A 17,497-nucleotide genomic window follows, 5' to 3' on the forward strand; every position below is an offset into this window, starting at 1 on the left:
TACAAAATGACTAGGCAGATTTGAAAGAGAACCAATAGTACTTCTAGAAGTGAAAAATAATTCAAATTATAAATTCAGTAGATGGTTTACTAGCAGATGAGATGTAGCTAAAGAGAATTAGCAAATTGAGAGATGGATTTGAGGAAAATATGCAGAATATAAAATGGGAGAAAAATGAGATGGCATTTATAAGAGAGAGATGAAGACGTAGAGGACAGAGAGAAGGTACAAATTTGTCTAATCAGAATCCCAGAAGGAGCTAATAGAGGAGGGGTTGTAGCTGAGAATTTACTAAGATTGACTGAAAATATGAATTCACAGATTGAAGAAACAGAACAATTTACAAGCAGACAAACAAATGGAAAGTTTTACATGATACATCATAGAGAAGGGGATGAGCACCAGAGACAGAGAGATATCCTAAAAGCAGCCAGAGTGAAAAGACTTATTTATGAAGGAAGAACAGTGATCAGACAAACAGATGCCTTTTTAGCAGCAACCATGAAAGCCTTGGAAGAGAAGAAGAATACCTGCAGAATGCCCAGAGAAAATAACTGTCAATTTAGAATTCTATACCCAACAAAACTATTTTTGAGACACACAGAAGCTGAGTGTGTTTTCCACCAACACATCCTCACTAGAAGAATTTCTAACAGATCTCCATGTAGGGACAAGGAAAGTAATCTCAGGAGAGTTTCTGAGATGCAAAAAGGTTTGGTGGGTAAAGAAAATCTAAAAAACCATAGTTGTAATGTTGAAATCATGGGGTTAAAAAAAGGAAACTGAATTATTGGACAAAAATATCATACAGTTTGGGAGGTGATAGGAATTAGTGTTCTGAGTTACTATTCCTCAAACTTTAATCTCCTCACAAATCTTGAAAGGTGTGAATTTCCAAACCAATTGAAAAAAGAATAGAAAACCTTAGTATCCTATAACCGTTACAGAAACTGGTAAGTAAAAATCTTCTTGTTAGGACAGCACTTGGTAGAGTTTTAAGAATGAGTTCTGCCAAACATTCAAGACATAGATAATTCTAATCTTCCACAAACTCTTTCAGAGACTAGAAAAAGTGGGATTCTTCTTTCCAGTTCATTGCATGAGGCTAGTATAACTTTGATTCCAAAAACCACTAAGAGAATATGAGGAAGAAAAATTAGAGGCCAGTTCCGAACATGTAAGATTTTTAATATCAAATTTATAAAATCAAACCTGGTGTATACTTTCTTTCAACACAATTAATACTTTGTCCTGTTATCTACCTCAGCTTTTTGAGTGGCAGTGTATGATCGCAGGTCCTTAAGACAGGTTTGCAAAGGTGAGGAAAGAGATTGTTAGTAATGTTTTACCTTGGCATTTTCATTTCATGCTTTTTCACTGTCATATTATTGGTCTATTGTTAGCTGTGGGTACTGCTTTTCCTTTTGTCAGCTGACAGTGTGCTTGCTCTTATGAGAACATGGAATAACTAAGATGTCATTGTAGGTATTTAAAATCACATTTTTGATGACTAAATGGAGTAGGTGGAAACTTTTCTTATGAATATAATAAATCTCAATTTTTATTCAAAAATTTCACCACTAATCTTTCAGTTTCATTACCTTTTTAAGATAATTTTTTCCAGCACTACTTAGAATAATAGAAAAGCCTCATCAGATGTCTTTATGTGTCATGCCAGGTTTTCTTTGGAAGTGAAACTGAAAATTCTTCTGATGAATTAATTTTTATGTATTTTGAACTATATAAAATGCTGTTCATCCAATATCTTGAAGACTTTGTGGAATATTATAATATCAAAGATTTGCTTTTTGATCTCATACTTAAATGCAAGTAATATTCATTTAAAAATCTCTCTTTTGGGGCACCTTGGTGGCTCAGTCGGTTGAGCATTAGACTCTTGATTTCAGCTCAAGTCATGGTCTCAGGGTCATGGAATCGAGCCCCACATCGGACTCCATGCTCAATGCAGAGTCTGCTTTATCCCTCTCCCTCTGCTCCTCCTCCCACTCGCGTGCATGCTCTCTCTCTCTCTCTCTCTCAAATAAATAAATAAATAAAATCTTTAAAAATAAATAAAGTAAAAATAAAAATCTCTCTTTTACTCAGACTTTGATTTATTTCTCTTTTCAGCTATCTTGTTTCTGTTGGTCTGTCACTGATCTGTTGATCAGTTTCCTAAGATAGAAACTTGGAAGGAATTTTTTATTTTTTTCTCTTTTTATTTCTTGTTTCTCACAAAATCCTGTAATTTTTCCTTCAAAATGACCCTTGGATTGACCTTTTCTGTTCCTAGTGCTGTCACTCGTATTACCTTGTACATGGATTGTTGTTAGGGTTTTCCTAACTGTTCTGCCTTTCTGCAAGTTCTCTCTTCCATTTTATGCATTTTACATATATTCTGTTATAAATGGTATGCGTCCTCATTAAAATTCAACATTATTATACTATTCTCCTATTTAGAACTTATAGTGCCTTTTTTTCCCCAGTTAATTAATTCAAATCCAAATCCTTGTCTTGCTCTCAGGCTTAGCTTTGTTTTCTCTTGTCTTTTTTTTTGTCCATTTACCCTGATATTCCATCTACTTTCTAGTCTGGTTAATTTTCTTTTTTTTTTTCTTTTTTTTTTTAAAGATTTTATTTATTTATTTGAGACAGAGAGAATGAGAGAGAGAGAGAGAGCACATGAGAGGGGGGAGGGTCAGAGGCAGAAGCAGGCTCTCTGCCGAGCAGGGAGCCTGATGCGGGACTCGATCCAGGGACTCCAGGATCATGACCTGAGCCGAAGGCAGTCGCTTAACCAACTGAGCCACCCAGGTGCCCTGGTTAATTTTCTTTTACTCCCCTACAATGATGCATCCTTTTTCCCATATTCTGATGCTCTGTCTTGTTCCCATTATCCTAGTGCTCTTCTTCTCTTCTGCCTGTCTAAATACTGCTCAGATTGATTCATTCTCTGAATTGGGGCACTGAAAGTCCTTTGCCGAGAACACAGCAATGAGTGGTTCTCTGAATTTTCCTTCATATATGCTATTTTTCTTTTAGATTGTAAGCTCTTGGGATCATCTCTCTATATTTGTCTATCTCTGTTGCCCTGCCCCGTCTCCATAGCTTATAACAGTATAAAGCATAATAATTAGTTTAATAGTATATATATTTCATACTCTTATCTCTAGCATTATTTTTGAGATTGATACTTCCAAGTCCAGGAAATAGCTTTGGTTCATCTTCTAGAATTACACTTGCCCCTTGAAAAATGTGGGGGATGGGTGCACATAGTTGAAAACCCAGGTATAACTTTTGAACCCCCAGAAACTTAACTACTAATACCCTCTTGTTGACTGGAAGCCTTACTGATAATGTAAATGATCAATTAACACATATTTTGTGTGTTATATGTATCATGTACTGTGTATTTAACAATAAAGTGAGCTAGAGGAAATGTTAAGAAAATCATATGAGAGAAAATACATTTACAGTATTGTACTGTATTTAAAAAAATTCATTTATAGGGGCGCCTGGGTGGCTCAGTTGGTTAAGCGACTGCCTTCGGCTCAAGTCATGATCCTGGAGTCCCTGGATCGAGTCCCGCATCAGGCTCCCTGCTCGGCGGGGAGTCTGCTTCTCCCTCTGACCCTCTTCCCTCTCATGCTCTCTGTCTCTCATTCTCTCTGTCTCAAATAAATAAATAAAATCTTTAAAAAAAAAAAAATTCATTTATAAGTGGACCGTTGTAGTTCAAACCCATGTTCAAGAATCAACTGTTATCTTGTTTCGTGATGAAATTTTGGATTGTTTGTGAGAATACTGATTCTGTTTTTATTTCTCTCCTTTTCTGCTGCTTTACTTTTAACCATTTGCTTTCTCTAAGACATGTGTCCAATATAGGTGAAGAAAGTCTTTAAGTGTACCCATTGTGTGCCTTAGTATTTCTGATGCTTAGTGGAGCATGATGGTCTTAGCTAAAAGACTTCAATATTCTCTTTGGATTTTCTTTGTTCATTATACATGATCCTGTACTTTGGAGATCTTTTGTCATTATGCCAAAAAAAATAAATAAATAAAATTTGCCATATAACCAACCATAAAGGGTGCAGCTGAGTTGATTTCATCTTCCAGTTTTGGTGCATTCATAATTGTGAAGTACTTGGGTATCCAGGATGCCATTACAAGATTCAGGTTTGAATCTTGATGTTATCATCACCTACTTGAGTTCCTTGGGTAAATCCCTTGAGCTCTGAGAGCCTAAGTCCCTATTGACATAAATCAATAATACCTATCTCACAATGTTGTTATAGGATTAATAAAAGAATGGATATGAATTGCCAATTGCTAGATAACCATCAGTTGTGGTTACTTATTGAATAGGAAACTCTACTGTAAAGCTGTACCCTAAATTAGAAAAACAAAATTATTTAGGACTTCTTCATAGGGATAATTAGTTTTTTCATATAGTCACTCACTCTGTTAGCATATCTGGGAGTAATTTCGACTGAAGTTATTTTTTATTTTTTTAGAGAGAGAACGCATGTGTACATGAGTGGGTGGGATTGGGGGGAGGGGCAGAGGGAGAGGGAGAATCTTAAGCAGGCTCCATGCCTCGCATCAGGGTTTGATCTCACGACCCTGAGATCACAACCTAAGCCGAAATCAAGAGTTGGTCGCTTAACTGATTGAACCACCCAGCTGCCCCTCTGAACACCCTTTTTGTACTTTAGGTTGACAATCTTATGTTATAATATACAGAAAATGAGTAATAAAATATTTAGATTGCCTGACACATAGTAAATGCTGTAAAAACGTCAGCTATTTATGTAACTGAAAGGGAAAGAAGCCGAGCTTCTAAATGAGCTAATATAATGCATTACCAAGGCGTCAGATTAGCTTGATATGTAAGTGAATGTTATTTCTTAACAAATATTTTATTGTAAAGCCTAAAATATGTCCAGCAAGAGGGAAATACGACCACCACAAATCTCCCAGGTTTCAGCTGATTCTTCCTCTTCTGTTCTCCACACTGTAGCTGGAGTGGTCCATCTTAAGTACAAAATTAGACCTGTCACTTCTCTTTTTACAACTTTCAGTTCAGGGGCGCCGGGGTGGCTCAGTCGTTAAGCATCTGCCTTAGGCTCAGGTCATGATCCCAGGGTCCTGGGATTGAGCCCACCTTGGGCTCCCTGCTCAGCGGGAAGCCTGCTTCTCCCTCTCCCACTCCCCCTGCTTGTGTTCCCTTTCTCTCTGTGTCTCTCTCTGTCAAATAAATAAAATCTTAAAAAAAAAAACAACTTTCAGTTCATTCCCATTGCATTCGGGATTCATTCATTCACATGTATTTATCAAGAGGCAAGTACTGTTTTGGGTGCTGGGGATAGAGTAGTGAGTATTAAAAAAAAAAGATACATTACATACAGACTTGCAAGTTGAATAATAAGGATCTGGTCTTCATTTAATATAGAATTATTCCTGGGCTTATGAAACCTTGGAATGAGTACTGGCAGAGTATAGGAATTCACAGTGCCTTGCCACCACGAACGTCTGACGAGCAACAAACATTTGTGCCTACCTCAGTCCCTGGTGCCCTTATAAGAAGGTCACTTTTTCCTTGCCGTGTGGATTTTTTTTTTCCTGACATCTAATCAATAGCAGATCTTGCAAGCTGTTCCATGAAAACACTTATTTATCCAGTAGAGAGACTTACCTTTTGGTTGCTTACCTCAGTCTTAAAGTGCCATCTTTGAAATGGTGACTCTGGTAGTTCTTTACTCATTGTCCCAGACTCAGTGAAAATCATCCCTGATGGGACAGCCTTTTCTATTTTTATTTTTAATTTTTACTGCAGGGTTTTCAGAAACACATTTTATTTATTAAAGGAGTCATTTCTATTTCTCTTGGGTAATTTGCCACTAGAGGGTGCTAGAAATTGCACCAGGCAACTTTTTGGTGAAATGATAGAGGGGGAAAACTTTGGTTGAAATCATGCAGAAGACTGTTTTATGAAGTATGATGACATAGTCATCATTTGTCATTTTATTCTCTTAAGTGTTTGGAAAGTATCCCTGTTAAAATACAGTACTTTTCAAGGCATGTATTCATGAAATTGTCAAAATTGTTATTCAAAAAAGTTTTTATCTGTATCTGTATATACCCACTAGGCCTTATGCTTCAGTGTAAACCTATGGTGTTTATGAAAATTTGAGAGGTTAAATGTTTGTAGTGTTTTATGCCATAATCATAAAATGATTCCATATGAAGATGTTGGTTGACATTGTCTCCCTAGGGTAAATACAATTTGATTTATTACTGATGCTGTCCTAGGTCATGTTTGCTAGAAGCAGAGCCCAGGACAGGGATTTAGGTGCATGTGATTTATTGCCTGAGAGGAATGCTCAGAGCATTCCTCTCAGGAGAGAGTGAGGAAAGCAGAAGGAGCGGGGGAAGAACCTAAGCAGCATGTGGTCTAAGCTGGGGTCTAGATTCAGCCTGAGCCCATGGGAAGTTTTGGCGCCAAAGGGATGAGGCAAGCCTTTGTACCTATGGTAGTCATTGACTGTGGGCTGCTTGGGTGGGGGCGGGGTAGGGAATGGTGGAATGTGCCCTCCCAGGTGAGACTGTGACTTCTGTCTACCTTAGGTCTTTCTCCAGAGGCAGAAGGAGGCAACTGTGGGCCTGTGGCTGGGATTTGGGTACCCTGGCCTATAAAAGTGTGATCTGGCAGAGCACCATTCACGTCTGCTACAGATGGTCATTAACACCGGTCATTAAGACCTAACTGTGTAGCTAGGGAAATGGCTTGTTTATTGAGATATAAAGAGAATAATTTATGAATGTGCTTCTTAGTTGTTCTTACTTACTTGTTTTTGTGTATTTTTCTTTTAGTGAGATTCTCGGGTAATCACATCCATGGGTAGTCATTTCCAAGTCTAGACCTCACAGTTGGACATGGTTTCCTTTGTTACTTTTTCTTCTTTCCTGTTGGACCAGAATCTTTGGTTTTCAAGTCATTTGGCACCAGGGGTCAGAAATGGCCTGTGGTTTAAATGGGTCATCCATACGGAGGTAGTCAGGAGTTGGCCATAGCCACTTCCATGTATGCAGTTATGAGCTGGTTTAATGCACGGAGTGTCTCAGTGCTTTCTCTGAATACACAGTACTGATCTAGAAGATCATTATACAATTAGTCTTTAATTACTCAAACTAATGGAATATGCATAAATGATACCCCCAGATAGTTAATCCTGTGACTATTTTTACTTTCAACCTTTGTACATACTAAGTCTTTTTTCGACGCTATCACCATTCATGAGAAAATGTACTGATTTGTGTTCCTGATTCAGCTGTACTACTGTTTCTGACCATTGAAGGAGTTAAGCAAATGGGTGAAATGGCCCTGGTTAATTTAAAAACTATAATTGGGTTAAATCTAGAATGCTGACGCTTTTTTTATATCTCATCTAGATCCTCTTTATTATGTATCTTCTAGAAGATATAAATGTTTGTGCCCCGAACAAATGGCCTACCTGGTGTTTTTTATAAAAATTACTGCTTATGATTTCGTATGCTTTCACTATGTCTCTTTTGCTTTTTAACAAATATTTATTTAATCATGTTTTGGATTCATAGCTTTTCCTTACATGCTAGAAGAATAATCTATTTTAGTCAGTCTACCTTCATTAATTTTAGAAATTTTGGGTGTTTTTTATTTTACAAATGAAAACAGTGGCCAATTTAAAAAAAATAGTTGTGTTAAATAGCTCAAATTCTCCTTTTTTTCTTTTAAAATTATATTGAAATACTTAGTTTTATAGGTATGTATTTTTTTAATATTTGGAATTGAGTGTACAATTAAGATATCTGTTATATAAGAGAATTTAGTAAACAATACTTATTTCATAAATATGAAAATCAAGTGCATCTTATTTTTAATGTGTTTTGAAATTTACCTACTTTCAAAAAGAGATTGAAGGGCATTTTCAAAGATAGATAAAAAAGAGAGAACCTAAAAAAAAGAAGAAGAAGACGACCGAGCAAAAGCCAGATAAAAGGGAAGTGAAGTAGAGGTCACAGACATCTGGGGTGAGACAGGCGTTGTAACTGAGTCTTACATTTACCTCTGAGGTAACTGAGAGGCAGGGATAAAGGGAAAACTCTGTGACTTGCATGATTTTCTTTTTCTTTCTTTTTTCTTTTTTTAAGATTTTATTTATTTATTTGAGAGAGAGAGAACAGGAACAGGGGGAGGGGCAGAGGAGAGGGAGAAGCAGACTCCCCACTGAGCCAGGAGCCTGACATGGGACTCAATCCTAGGACCCTGAGATCATGACCTGAGCCCAAGGCAGATGCTTAACCAGCTGAGCCACCCAGGCGCCCCATAATTTTCCTTTTAAAGGCAAGGCATATAAATTCATCTAGAACAGTGGCTTTCAAGCTCTTCTGATTATTACCCATAGGACGAAATAGGCACATTTTGTATTGCAACTCAGTATGTGTATTTATGTTATGCATATAGACGTATAAACACACACACACTTTTTTCCACTAACACTTACATAGTGTTTGTTATCTGCCAGGATGCTTATATTAATTTATTTAATCCCCACACCTTATAATGTAGGAACTATTACTATCCCTAGTGAGGAAATTGAGGCACTGTTATCTTTTTTTTATTATTATTATTTTAGAGAGAAAGAGAAAGAGCACAAGCGGGGGGAGGAGGAGAGAGAGAGGGAGAGAGAATCTCAAGCTGACTCCCCGCTGAGCACGGAGCCTGCCATGAGGCTCAATCTCACAAGCATGACCTGAGCGGAAACCAAGGGTCAGATGCCCAACTGGCTGAGTCACCCAAGCACCAGAGACACTGTTATCTTAACTGTTTTACCCAAGGTCATATAGTTACTAAATAACATATCTAGGGCTCAAACTCAGGCAGTCTGTGTATTAACCATTGCTCTGTACTACCCTCTTTTCCCCTCCTATGTGGTCAGATTTGTTTACATTCATATATACATACACATGCACATGCATATATAAAGAGAAAACACAGGTTTCATGAAATACTTGTAGTATATTTGGTTCTCTCTTAGTTTTTGAGAATGCTGTTTGAACCCATTAAATTGATACCATCATCCACTAGTGGGTCACGGCCCACTGTTTGGAAAAAACCTGTTCAGACAGACTTGTGACAAGCACTTAAGTTATTGAATGGTTCTTATATCGTGAACATTAAATCATATCATGAGAATAGCATCTTTGACAAAAGAGGTGGCGGTATTATTGAAAACACATCATTGTATTTTAGGTAGTCTCTTTAGAAAGTGATACACATAAGATTAAACTGTACTGTACTGATGTGTTTCTGAGTAGAACTCAGCTGCTACTGTGGTCCAAGTGAGGTGCTTTCTATTGCTCTGTCCACATAGGGTACATTTTGGAGAATTACTGAGATGGACAGTGTTTCTTTTTATTTCTTTTATTTTTAGAGGGGGAAGGGGCAGAGGGAGAGAATCTTAAGCAGGCTCCACTCCCAGCACCTGAGCCTGACATAGGGCTCGATCTCACGACCCTGAGATCGTGACCTGAGCCAAAACCAAGATTTGGATGTTTAACCGAATGAGGTACCCAGGCACCCCAGTAATATTTCTTTTTAATTCTAAGGTCTAATTAATCAGATGTTTCAGATGAATCTTTAGAAGTACCAAATTGTGGTTAGTCAGTTTCACTGTTGCACTGAGAGTGTGTGTTTTTTGTGGATGATTGTGCCGCACTAAACACTGAAATGAAGCTAATTCTCTGAGATTGATGATGGCAGTTTTAGGGGGGCTTCATATGTACCACTCTAGCATTACTCATCGTGTACATTCGACTCGCCTATTGACAAGGATACCAGTTTTCAAGAGCAGGACAAGTGAAATTCAGAATTCCACGAGTATATTTCTTGCTTGGTTCCATTTCTGACATTGCTGTCTTGGGGTGAATGAAGTTCCACAGGGGAAGAAGGAGGGAAGGCATGTGGCCTGCTGGTCAGTGCCCAGGACATATCACATGTGGAAAGACAGAAATCTTTCCCCAGGTTAAATTATATACGAGAAAGGGATATGGCTAGGCATTGTAATTCATTCTTAAGTGGTTGTGGCAGATTACAAAACAGTGGCCATATATGGATGTCATTATGTTAGGACATTTTTCTGCTCTAGAATGGTGGCATCTAAGTTTCCTGAGTTCACTTTCACCAGGGAATGTTGCCAGGAATCATATTTAATACCCAAATTAAAAGGGATTGCTTCAGGGCACCTGGGTGGCTCAGATGGTTAAGCGTCTGCCTTCGGCTCAGGTCATGATCCCTGGGTCCTGGGGTAGAGTCCCACATCAGGCTCCCTGCTCAGCGGGGAGCCTGCTTCTCCCTCTGCCTCTCTCTCTCTCTTTGTCTCTTATGAATAAATAAATAAAATCTTAAAAAAAAGGGGGGGATTGCTTCATGAAAGCTCATTGTTCCTTCCCCAGAGGGAAGGAGCTGGCTGGGTATGGCTCTGTGTTGCAGATCTGCATTACTGGTTTCTTTCATTAAAGACAGCTTCAACTTCAGATCAAAATTACTACCTGAGAAGAAGGTATTTGGCTATATACCATAGAGCTCGTTCTTTGGTCTAATCCTTTGCACTAACTTGTTTGTTCATTTGTTTTTCACGCGCTCAGTATTATTTGAGTTTCCATGATGTGGCAGCTCAGGTTACTTGCTAATGATACAGAATGAGTAAAATCAGACAGTGAATGATTTTGTTGAATTTACAGTCCAGTGGAACTTAGACAATGAAGCATTCATACAAATAAATGAAAAGTCATGTTTCTGATCATCCCTGTGACAAAGAATGTGTGGTGTCATGAGAACATAAAATCAGAGGAATTGTGCTAGTCTAGGAAGTCAGAAAAGGTTGGCTGTCTGAAGGAGTCCGGTAATGAGGTGGTAAGAAGGTGGAGAGAGGAAGGTAGAAGCTAGAGAATTTAATTATATTAAGGATTCTCCCAATCGTAAGGGCAGTTGGAAATCAACTGATTTGAGCCAGAAGGGTTATATTTTTATCAACAGTTCAGATGACATCACAAAAGCTGTGTTTACCAGGTTGAGGATGGAAGTAAGCTGGGAGGCATAGTGGTTGATAGCCAGGTCACCCTTGAACAAGATTCCATTAATCTGGAAGGAGGAGAGAGGGATGGGTTCCAGCAGTGATGAACATGATCCTCTCTCATATGACATGATTGGTACTTGTGGTTAATCAAAAGAAGTTGGTTAAAGTGGAGAATCACTTTAAAAGGATATATATAAATACTCTGAACATACTATTTTCACTTAAAAAAGATAAATATCTATTCACTTACCATCTTTATTTGTAGGCACTGGACCTTTTCTTTGAGAATAATTTCTTAAACAATAATTTATTTTGTATAAACTACACTTGTAGTGCAACATCTAAAATTAAGTTTCGGATTCTTTAAAGTGGAGTGAGAACCAGACGCATTTGAAGTACTCTGAGTACAAAATCCTTCTAGATTTCCACAATTTTCCCCCAAGCCTTTTATAGTGTTCCACCCACACCTAGCTTTTCAGCAGCTCTTTTTTTTTTAAGTGTCTTGCTTTTATGTAGTTCTTCCACAGTACTCAACCTCATTTTTCTCTTTTCTTTCACATTTACATTTTAGTGGTTTATGTAATATATGGTTAAATTACATAATAACAGTAGCATCTACAATAGGAGTCAATGGGTGAGGCCACGAGTATCCGTGAGTGGTAGGAAGCAGACGGCTGAGCTGCCGGGAGACAGAAGCGCACGGGTGAACCAGCCAGCCCCAGGCATTCAGTGTGCAGCAGTGTGTTGGACAGAGGAGGGGAGGGCTCAGTCGTCTAAATGGAAGTCATTAAGAATTTCTACCATATATTTTTTTAAAGGCTATGGTTCAAGTACAGTAGTTTCGGCTACAAGTTCGGTATGAACCCAAAGTGTAACGTGGCTGATAAGCAGTATGTACAATGTAAACAGTTTTAGATAGCATTAGGAAAAGTTTGAGTGACAGGAAACAGTGCTCTCCCAGTGATTGAGCCATTTGGATCCCAGTGAGAGCAGGATGTCCCAGGTGAGCACTGTAATGCAAATTCAATAAACCAGAGACCGGCTAGAACAAGGGTCCTTAACCTCTTCCTCCAGAATAATGCATGTAAACATACGTAATTTTACATGACTTTGATCTTAGGGCATTGTAAAGTGATTGCTGTTTTAGACTATAAAAATACTTTTTTTACCAAATTGTGAGCTCATTATCATTTTAATGCAAGGAGTAAATGCTACTTCCTAAAACTTTTTAATGAATTCACATGTTACAAATAAAGTGAAAAGATCAGTTTAATTATGGTCAAAATACATTTCAGCAAGAAGGCTGCTTTGTTTAGCTTGAAAAAGTAGTTGAAATTGTGCGGTGGCTTTTGATATGGCAGCATGAATGTCATCTTGTTTTAAAACTGTCAGTCAGTTTTAACTTTTCTTTATTACGACAACAAGTGCTAAAAACCTGATTCATAATGGTAATTGTGGCAAGTGGAATAAGATTCCTACATTGGAAAAGCAAACTAAGACCTACTCCACGGAGCTAGACGTTTCGCCATGATTCTTGGTTTTAGTTCCTTTTACATTATTTGCTTTATCCTCAAGCTGTTGAGATTATTGTCAACAAGGTTTGCCAACATTGTGCTGTCTGTGTCAGCTAGGATAGAATTCTAAATCCACATTTCAGTTTGGACAGAAGTAACCTTCTTAAGATATCTGTAGTTTTCCTCTGAGCTGTAGAAATCTTTTTCCAGCTTTGGCGAAGTTTACTTACGTGTCTTGATCCAGTTCTCGGCTCCAAAAATGGCTGCTTGGCTAGACAAGCATGCAGGTCTTCAGCAGAACCCAAAATGATGTCTGTAGGGCCTAGAATTGAAGGATTTATTCCACTCATATGATCACAGGTGTCTATCAAGCTAAGTCAGGAATGAATCCTTCTTATCATGGATTCTTATAATTGACTTTCCCTCAGTCTCAAAGTAAGGAGAACTTCTACCCTCCGTCGAGTGCTGTGAGACTGGTCCTCTGGAAAACCGGTGAACTCCATGCCCTCTTTCGCTCGTATCACTTGGCCGGGTATCTTGAGAAGGCCGTTGTGCTGCTGAAATCAGTAAGATTCACAGCAGTACACAAGACTTCCGTGAGGATTGCTGATAAAGCATTTGAGGCCATTGCATGTCGGTGTGGACATAGAGAGTCACACTAAAGCAGGAAGCTCAGGCTCTTAAGTAGAAAAGCCAGATGTGTTGCCAAACGTCCATTTTAGGGGCTCTGTCTGAGCAGGAAGTACTATTGTTTATTTTTTACGGCCAAAAGAGTTTTCGCCATTGGTAACCTTTCCAGTTTGCAAAAGATGCTTTCAAAATGGGAATTCTTTAGGGCGCCTGGGTGGCTCAGTTGGTTAAGCGACTGCCTTCGGCTCAGGTCATGATCCTGGAGTCCCTGGATCGAGTCCCGCATCGGGCTCCCTGCTCGGCGGGGAGTCTGCTTCTCCCTCTCCCACTCCCCGTTTGTGTTCCCTCTCTCGCTGTGTCTTTCTCTGTCAAATAAATAAATAAAATCTTTAAAAAAAAAAAAAAAAGGGAATTCTTTAATGATGTCAGCACACACCTAACGAACAAAAGCCAGGAGCTGGCCGCACTGGAAGGCAGGCAGCCATTCATCTGGCTACAAATGGGAAGGATCTAATACTGCCATCACTTCCAGTTTTAGTGGCCCCGCTTAAAGTACTGGAAAACATGAGGATGGTTCTGGAGTGGAGGGTGCTGTTCAGCGGAAGGACTATTTGACTTTCTCCCTCTGTACTAAGCTGCAAACCAGCTTACCCAGGGAGGCTGGCTTGTGTAAAGTCTCGCCAACAATGACTGTGTTCTCTTCCCCCTTGCAGTGTGATAAGCAGCCTTGTGGGTCCTTCAAAACCAAGGCCGTTTGGAGGCAACTGTGTTTTCGTTAGGCAGCCTACTTATAAGACCCTGTTGGTCTGGAATATTTGTTATTTGGAATGTTACAAGGCCCTTCTCAAATGTTGTTGACAAAAGCATCTTTGGCACTTACTAAGTGATAAAAGTACTGACTGTAGCTTTAGTTAATCCTGGCAATTACAAAAGTAAAAACAAGATTTGTAAGCTTTATCACACTTTTTCCCCTGACATTTTTTGATAGATGAGAAAGTAATTGTATTGGCAGGATATATGTAGACTTTAGCTTATGTTATTGGCAAGCTTCTGGATATCATCACATGGCAAAGAAGATGACTGTTTATTTATTTGACAAATAGTTTATAATGTAGCACTAGGATGATTTTATATTATTTGACACATCCATTATCATCCTATGCTATCTCATATTTATGTGGAGAGCGTAATATGACATATTTTGAAAGTAACAGGAAAGAAATCAAAGAAAAAGTGTTTATAACTCACAGAGCACATCAGTGGAACCTCCTAGTGGTGAGAAGTCTCAAAATCATTTACTTTAAGATCGGTTTGAGGAATAAGGACATTCTGCGTAGGTGAGATGGCATGATAGTGTTTTTAAATATTAAAAAAAAAATTATAGAAGAAGGGTAATATTCTTTTTTGTAAGTCCAGAGGGTGTAGAAGGACCAACAGATAAATATTATTAAAAAAGGCTTGTTTCCACTCAATATAGGGAACATTTTCTAATATTTCCATCTCCCCTCTCCATCAATAAAATGGGCCACTTTGTAAGACTTTCTCCTCTTAGAAGTTAATAGCACTGTGTCCATTCCACCAATAAAACACCAGTTATCACTTCTGCTTAATGTCTGACTCCTTTATTTGCCTGTGAAGTCATTCACTGAAGGGAGGCAGATGGAGCATAGCTCAGAGTGTGGGCACAGGGCTAAGTGGGCAAGTATGTTCTTTTTTTTTTTTTTTTTAAGATTTTTATTTATTTATTTGACAGAGAGAGAGATAGCGAGAGCAGGAACACAAGCAGGGGGAGTGGGAGAGGGAGAAGCAGGCTTCCTGCCGAGCAGGGAGCCCGAAGTGGGACTCGATCCCAGGACCCTGGGATCATGACCTGAGCTGAAGGCAGACGCTTAACGACTGAGCCACCCAGGCGCCCGTGGGCAAGTATGTTCTATGCTTCAGTTTCTCCATCTGTGAAATGGAGGTAGTCCTCCTCATCTACTTACAGGGATTCTATAAGAATGGAATGAGCTAATGTACCTCCAAAGCACCTGACAAGTACTCAGATGTCCAGTGCTAACACCCTGCATGGGTCAACACTTACGCTGCAAGACTAGCTACGAATAAGCCGAACAGCCATCTTCCAGCGATGATGGAAGATTTTCTTTGTTGGAGAGCTTGTATGGGTAACATAATTTCTAAGGAACATTCTGGAGCTGGGAATCTCAGAGAACAGGAATTCAGGGCAGGTGCTGTGTGTGTGTAGGGAACACAAAAGCCCCGTACTTGTAGAGGACTTCATTTTCTCCCAAGTTTATGTCATGGCTGACTCTGTGGACGATACAGCACATTTCATTAGAATATTTTCTAGCTTCTTTTCAGTGCTTCTGAATAGATTAGCTTTTTTCATTTTTATACTTCAGGTTAATTTGTTAGGTTCTGAAAGTTGTCATTTTCTTCTTTTGGTTCACTTTTACCTCACTAAAATCTCAGTCTATACTTTATTTGCAATGAGATAAGACACAAACCTTTTGTGAACTTTCTCTGTATTCCAGAATGTGTTCAGTTTATTTATGGTAGTGATTTTACTAAAACCCAGAGCATCCGATTTCTAGTATTTGTGAAGAATCGTTTTTTAAAATTCATTTTCGGTAGAAAATGTGGTTCCCTGAAGCTTGAATCAGTTCTGCCACTTCTTACCCAAGTCTTTTGGCTGGTTCCTTACGTTCCTTGAACCCATTTCCTCATCTGTGAAATGGAATTACTGAAAGTACCACCTTCATTGGCTGTTCTGAGGATTAAGTGAACCAATATGTGGAATATGTTTAGCACAGAGCCTGGCATAGACAAGTTCCTTAGGAAGTGTTGGTTTTCCTCCTCCTCAGGAGTATCGCAGCCTTTCACTGATCCGTATGTCTGTGTATATCATCTGTTGGTACTAATTTACTTCCCGAAGGACTGACCTGAATAACACAGAGGGTACAAGCTTAAAGCTTAAAGCTCTCTCACACTAGTGAGTTTATCCGAACAGAATTATGTGCTCAGTACGGTGAAGGTGTGGGCAGAGGGCAGGGAAGCACTGGTCTGGGTCAGAACTCAGACTGGCTCCAGAATGGTCTGACTAAAGTCTTGAACTTCAAAAGTGGGACTGGGTTACCCATCCCAGGAGGTGTTTTAAAAGGGAAGAGAATTTACACACTGTAGAGATGAATTGGGGACCTACCCCTTCCCTGTCACAGTGGTGTTTCTGCCTTTCCTCCACCCTCCTCTTTGTACCCCTTCCCGCCCTCTCCCCCTTTCTCTAAGGAAATTGATGCAGATACCTGCTGTACCTGCTCTGCCCAAGGTGCACCGTGCTCCTTCCAGTGCCCCCACTTGGGGGAGTGGCGCTACACTAACAGGATGGGCCCAGCTGAGCCCTCAGGGAAGATTTGGCGAGGCTGACCCACTGAGCCATGACTTACTGCCTGGAGGTGTAAAGGGGCTTCTGTCAGGATTGCTGACAATTTAGGGCATTCTAATGTTTTTTTAAATCTGAAGATCTCTTTTGTTTTTAAATGTCAGCTTCTGTTCCTTTAGATTTTTCAGTAAGTATAGAGGGATACTTGAGGTGCTTGATTTAAATGTATGAGATTCTTATTAAGAACTGTTTTCAGGGCGCCTGGGTGGCTCAGTTGGTTAGACGACTGCCTTCGGCTCGGGTCATGATCTGGAGTCCCGGGATCGAGTCCCGCATCGGGCTCCCTGCTCAGCCGGGGGTCTGCTTCTCCCTCTGACCCTCTTCCCTCTCTTGCTATCTGTCTCTCATTCTCTCTCTCTCAAATAAATAAATAAAATCTTAAAAAAAAACCCAAAAAACAACTTTTCATCTGTTTACATCAGCAGCAACACCTGGAGATCTTATCTGATGTCTGAAATGTCCCAGTTGTTCCAGAATTGGATTGTGGTTAATTGACCATAATAACAGCTAGTTTCCTACAGCTAAAAATATTGAGAAAATGCCAGTAAAATATAACTTTGTCAGCAGTGGTTGGATATGTAAATACCAAGGTTTAGACCTAGAAATATACTTGGCATACAATTGAAGAAATGTATGAAAGAACTAATTTTTAAAGATTTTATTTATTTGAGAGAGAGAGAGCACGAGCTGGGTGGGGGGACAAAGAGGGCGAAGCAGGAGCCCGGCATGGAGCCCCATCCCAGGACCCTGGGATCATGACCTGAGCCGAAGGCAGACGCTTAACCGACTGAGCCACC

General features: G+C 39.3%; 1 protein-coding gene across 1 annotated transcript in view; it reads left to right on the forward strand.

Moving 5' to 3' along the window:
• RPS6KA5 (ribosomal protein S6 kinase A5) overlaps positions 1-17,497 on the forward strand; it is a 178,529-nt gene that overhangs the window by 57,051 nt on the left and 103,981 nt on the right. The gene's annotated exons all lie outside the window — the stretch shown is intronic.

The sequence above is a fragment of the Mirounga leonina genome, unplaced genomic scaffold (assembly GCF_011800145.1).
Source record: "Mirounga leonina isolate KUSES-001 unplaced genomic scaffold, KU_Mleo_1.0 Mir_82, whole genome shotgun sequence".
NCBI lineage: Eukaryota > Metazoa > Chordata > Mammalia > Carnivora > Phocidae > Mirounga > Mirounga leonina.